Raw genomic sequence first — 6,525 nt, forward strand, 5'->3', positions numbered from 1 at the left:
ACACACACACACACACACACACACACACACACACACACACACACACACACACACAGGTGGAGAGGGTCACTCACTCTTAGAACAATACTAACTCTGCTTCAGTCACCCTGGAAACAACTCTACCCCTTTCTGTGGGAGAACAATGAGGTGTGTGTTTGTGTGTGTTTTATCTGTGTGGTAAAATACAGTATGGGCTGATCAGGTCTGCTAACCCTGCAGAAACCTGTAGCACAGTTATGTGAACACAAGTTTAGGTCTCCAACTCTGGTGCTGGAGATGTGTGTTAGACGTGCAGGGCTGGAAAAAAAGCCTGCACGCCCTGTAGCTCTCACATAATCTGTCACAGTGGCTAAATCAGAAGTCGGCCTTGACAGAAATGTTGCCTTTCAAAGAATGCTCAGTTTTAGAAGACCTTGACCTTGAAGACACACAGAAATCAGTATTTGACCAAAAATGGTAAACAACAAGATCAATGGAAAGTATTCAATCATAGACAATACAGTAGTAGAAAAGTTACAAATTCGATGAATACAGTTAATTTGCAAAGTGACAAACATTGATGCAAGATATGGCAGTATTGCATTCTTATTGCTGGTTAAATTACATTCCCTACTGTAGAAGGCTTTCAACATGTCTGTAGTTTTCATTACTAGAAAAAGCTATACATGCTATGGTTCAACTGTAGTAGTACATGAAGGAAGGTCTCAGTGCTCAAACAATCCGCTTGACTTCCTCTCACTGTAACAGTGTAATGGTCCTGTGAACACGCACGCGCGCACACACACTCAGACTCGGTCAGTAGTGTCAGTGATGCCCTCCAGCTGCTGTCGAATCATGGACTTCAGTGCGCTGTACCTATGGACACACACACACGGTATGGTGGTGAATGGTCGTGGCCTTATTACACTTTGACAAAAAACTGATTTCCTGTTTATATTCTCCTAAAGGCATCTACAAATAAAAGCTTATTGGTTGCGTACAGAGTTTAGCAGATGTTATAGCGGGTGCAGGGAAATGCATGTGTTACTAGCTCCTGTGTTACAGTTCAGTAAAAATGTCAAATGAGTACACAAATAATAATCAAAAACTAGAATCAAGAAATAACGAATGTCAGGACAAATCCAGTTGAAAACCCAACACTGTACCAGTTATCCAAAATGCAATCTATGCGAATATACACCAAAAATACCTACTAAGATCGATATGTACAGCAGTATAAATATTACAGTGAGCTATGTCAAGAATCCAGTATATAAATACACGGTGTGTATAAACAGTGTGACAAAAATGCAATTATGTACAGTGGTAGATATTTTATAATGAGCTATGTGAAGAATACAGTATATTAATAGGAATCCGGTATATAATCCAGTACATAAATAAGAATACAGTATATAAATATGGGACCCTGAGTGGCGCAGCGGTCAAAGGCACTGCATCTCAGTGCTCGAGGCGTCACTACAGACACCCTGGTTCAATTCCAGGCTGTATCACAAACGGCCGTGATTGGGAGTCCCATAGAGCGACAGACACAATTGGCCCAGCGTCATTCGGATTTGGCCGGTGTAGGCCGCCATTGTAAATAAGAATTTGTTCTTAACTGACTTGCCTAGTTAAATAAAGGTTCAATAAATGTTTATAATAATAATAATAAATATGCAGTGTGTATAAACAAACAAAAATGCAATTATGTACAGTAGTGAAATATATTAGAATAAAGTCTTATTCATGGGACAGCAGCGTTGGCTGTGTGTGTTTGTGTATGGGCGTATGCGTGTGTGTCTACGGAGACTGCATGTGTATAAGGTGTCTGTGTGTAAGTGAGTCTCATACTACTTACTACTCTCACTAACTACAGGATGGCTGTTCAGCAGTCTGATGGCCTGACTCTCTCCCTCTTTGTCTCTCTCTACCGCACCTGCTGTCTGAACCGCTGAATGCTCGGCTATGAAAAGCCAACTGACATTTACTCCTGAGGTGCTGACCTGTTGCACCCTCTACAACCACTCTGATTATTAGTTGACCATGTTCGTCATCTATGAATGTTTGAACATCTTAAAAAAACCAAATGGTATTTCTTTATTTCACCTTTATTTAACCAGGTAGTCCAGTTGAGAAAAAGTTCTAATTTACAACTGCGACCTGGCCAAGAAAAAGCAAAGCAGTACGACAAAAACAACAACACAGAGTTACACATAAACAAACATACAGTCAATAACACAATAGAAAAATCTGTGTACAGTGTGTGCAAATGAAGTAAGGAGGTAAGGCAATAAATAGTAATTACAATTTAGCAATTTACACTGGAGTGATATATGTGCAGATGAGGATGTGAAAGTAGAAATACTGGTGTGAAAAAGAGCAGAAAAACTAAAACAAATATGGGGTAGTTGGTTGGATAGGTAGTTGGTTGGATGTGCTATTTACAGATGGTCTGTGTACAGCTGCAGCGATCGGTAAGCTGCTCTGACAGCTGATGCTTAAAGTTGGTGAGGGAGATATAATTCTCCAACTTCAGAGATTTTTGCAATTTGTTCCAGTCATTGGCAGCAGAGAACTGGAAGGAAAGGCGGCCAAAGAGGTGTTGGCTATGGGGATGACCAGTGAAATACACCTGCTGGAGCGCGTGCTACGGGTGGGTGTTGCTATGGTGACCAGTGAGCTGAGATAAGGCGGAGCTATACCTAGCAAAGACTTATAGATGACCTGGAGCCAATGGGTTTGGCAACGAATATGTAGCGAGGACCAGCCAACGAGAGCATACAGGTCGCAGTGGTGGGTAGTATATGGGGCTTTGGTGACAAAACGACTGGCACTGTGATAGACTGCATCCAATTTGCTGAGTAGAGTGTTGGAGGCTAATTTGTAAATGACATCGCTGAAGTCAAAGATTGGTAGGATAGTCAGTTTTACTAGGGTAAGTTTGGCAGCATGAGTGAAGGAGGCTTTGTTGCAAAATAGGAAGCTAATTCTTGATTTGACTTTGGATTGGAGATGCTTAATATGAGTCTGGAAGGAGAGTTTACAGTCTAGTCAGACACCTAGGCATTTATAGTTGTCCACATATTCTAAGTCAGAACCGTCCAGAGTAGTGATGCTAGTCGGGCGGGCAGGTGCGGGCAGCAATCGGTTGAAGAGCATGCATTTAGTTTTACTAGCATTTAAGAGCAGTTGGAGGCCACGGAAGGAGTGTTGTATGATGTTGAAGCTTGTTTAGAGGTTTGTTATCACAGTGTCCAAAGAAGGGCCAGATGTATACAGAATGGTGTAGTCTGCGTAGAGGTGGATCAAAGAATCCAGGTGGGTGAAAGTCATTCTATTCAGCACAATGTTTACAGAAATAACACACTAATAACACACTGAAAGACAAACCATAGACAGACCATAGAAACAATATACAGCAGCGCAATAATAACAAGATGAACATTCAACTCTTACAAGACATCTTCCTGTCACCAAACTAACTGTATCAATGGCACAGCCCATTATCCAAGGCAAGTTCTGAATACTGCAGCTAGCCATTGCGTCACGTTCCGCAATGTTTACTTCCTTTGAATGAAAGTTACAACATAAATTGTGTTGTACAGTAGTTTTTGCACAGTTCAGAATTGTTTTGCGAGAGGAAATGTTGCTCAAGAACACTAAAAACACGTAAAACACGTAAAAACCACCCAAACCCCTTAAGTAAACTTGTGTGTTGTGAAGAGTGACATACTTACTTTCTGGTCAGTTTAGAAATCTCCCTCTCCTCTTCCTCTTTCAGTTTCTCTACAAAGCTATCCAGGACTGGCATCTCAAAATTAATGTACTGCGCCACCTGGGGAGAAACAGAAGTATTGTCATATAACACCTGCAATATTTTCTCATAACATGAAGTAGACCTATCATTTTATTACACGTGAGTAGAAGAAGCCAAAACGAGAGTAGAATGGTTGGACTCCTGCACACTATGTACTTGCAAATAAACATTTATCAAAGTACAAATGTTCTGTCAAGAATATGTGACTGAAATGTTTCACTTTAAAGTTTTACTGCAGTGGTCACACAGGGTGTTCCTTGGTAGTCTTAAACAAATCTAGTTTGAAACAAAAGTATACACCTCACACACATAGTTATGGGGAAAAAAAGGACGACACCTCTACCATGTCAGATATAGAGTTCAAATGTATTACATTTTGAGTTTGCATCCCAAAATTACACTTTATATGAACTCAGCAAAATAAGAAACGTCCTTTTTTCAGGACCCCGGTCTTTCAAAGATAATTCATAAAAATCCAAATAACTTCACAGATTTTCATTGTAAAGGGTTGAAACACTGTTTCCCATGCTTGTTCAATGACCCATAAACAATTAATGAACATGCACCTGTGGAACGGTCGTTAAGACACTAACAGCTTACAGACGGTAGGCAATTAAGGTCACAGTTATGAAAACTTAGGACACTAAAGAGGCCTTTCTACTGACTCTGAAAAACACCAAAATAAATTGCAATGTCCGTACTGTGAGACACCTAAGACAGCGCTACTGGGAGACGGGACGGACAGCTGATCGTCCTCGCAGTGGCAGACCACATGTAACAACACCAACATCCGAACAGCACACCTGCGGGACAGGTACAGGATGGCAACAACAACTGCCCGAGTTACACCAGGAATGCACAATCCCTCCATCAGTGCTCAGACTGTCCGCAATAGGCTGAGAGAGGCTGGACTGAGGGCTTGTAGGCCTGTTGTAAAAAAGTGCTCTCATCTGACGAGTCGCGGTTTTGTCTCACCAGGGGTGACGGTCGAATTCGCGTTTATCGTCGAAGGAACGAGCGTTACACCGATGCCTGTACTCTGGAGCGCGATTTGGAGGTGGAGGGTCCGTCATGTTCTGGGGCGGTGTGTCATAGCATCATCGGACTGAGCTTGTTGTCATTGCAGGCAATCTCAACACTGTGCGTTACAGGGAAGACATCCTCCTCCCTCATATGGTACCCTTCCTGCAGGCTCATCCTGACATGACCCTCAAGCATGACAATACCACCAGCCATACTGCTCGTTCTGTGAGTGATTTCCTGCAAGACAGGAATGTCAGTGTTCTGCCATGGCCAGTGAAAAGCCCAGATCTCAATCTCATTGAGCACATCTGGGACCTGTTGGATCAGAGGGTGAGGGCTAAGGCTATTCCCCCCAGAAATGTCAGGGAACTTGCAGGTGCCTTGGTGGAAGAGTGGGGTAACATTTCACAGCAAGAACTGTGAGATGTTAAAAATCGTGTGCAGTCCATGAGGAGGAGATGCACTGCAGTACTTAATGCAGCTGGTGGCCACACCAGATACTGACTGTTACTTTTGATTTTGACCTCCCTTTGTTCAGGGACACATTATTCCATTTCTGTTAGTCACATGACTTTGGAACTTGTTCAGTTTGTTTCAGTTTTTGAATCTTGTTATGTTCATACAAATATTTACACATGTTAAGTTTGCTGAAAATAAATGCCGTTGACAGTGAGAGGACGTTTCTTTTTTTGCTGAGTTTACATCACAGAAGACTGAAATATAACAAAACCGCTTGACATAGAAACACCGGAGTTTCTGAAATAATAACAACAGAGTTTCTGGTTTTTGAAATAATGTTGATTAATTATAAAATTATGAAAAATAATGAGGCCACTAGGGCATTTGACTGCAGGAAAGAGCTACTACATGTGTATTTGCAAGTCCACACAGTGCACCAGAGTCCCATTAAGCTGAAGATAAATACAATGCAGCCACATAACTATGATGACCCAGCTGTATAGGAAAAACAACAACAGCAGTATTTACCTTTGAGCCTAACATTACGCTGAACAGAAGGATATACTCACGGTCAACAATACTGTAGCAGCTGCAATAACAGTCTGCAATTAAATAGCTACTGCCCCAATTGTTAATACAGTCCTAACAGGGAAGTCTATCGTCAGCATTCCATTAGATCAAATACTACTGATTATGTCACTGGGATATTGCTATGGGTCTGTATTTGGAGGGCCACCACAACATGGAGGTCCAACCTCTTAGAATACACATACAGTGTGAAAGAGAGAGAGAAAGAGAGTGCAGGCTTACGTCATGTGTGACCTCCTCCCCTAGATCCGTCTCCATAATAAAGATCTTGGAGATCTTCTCACAGGGTCCGTGAAGCACACGGTACACCAGAGGATACTCACTGCTGTCCTTCAATGGGGTTTCTCTGCAACACACACACACACACACACACACAACACACACACACACACACCACACACCACACACACACACACACACACACACACACACACACACACACACACCACAGTCTTGTACAGCTAACCTTGTGGGGACATACAATTCAGTCCCATTCAAAATCCTATTTTCCCTAACCCCTAACCCTAAACCTAACCCTAATCCTAACCCGTACTCTTACCCTAACCCTAACCTTAACCCTAACCTTAACCCTAACCCTAACCCAAAACCTAAACTTTATCCTAACCCCAAACCTAACCCTAGCTCCTAACCTAACC

General features: G+C 42.1%; 1 long non-coding RNA gene across 1 annotated transcript; it reads right to left on the minus strand.

The window, feature by feature from the left end:
- Positions 1 to 469: 469 nt before the first annotated feature.
- Positions 470 to 6,212, minus strand: LOC112070948 (uncharacterized). Its single transcript, XR_002893991.2, has 3 exons — positions 6,092 to 6,212; positions 3,720 to 3,817; positions 470 to 855 (listed from the first exon to the last, which is right to left on the minus strand). It is a non-coding gene; the product is annotated as an uncharacterized lncRNA (long non-coding RNA).
- Positions 6,213 to 6,525: the final 313 nt, after the last annotated feature.

The sequence above is a fragment of the Salvelinus sp. IW2-2015 genome, unplaced genomic scaffold (genome assembly GCF_002910315.2).
Source record: "Salvelinus sp. IW2-2015 unplaced genomic scaffold, ASM291031v2 Un_scaffold1464, whole genome shotgun sequence".
In the NCBI taxonomy this organism is placed as follows: Eukaryota; Metazoa; Chordata; class Actinopteri; order Salmoniformes; family Salmonidae; genus Salvelinus; species Salvelinus sp. IW2-2015.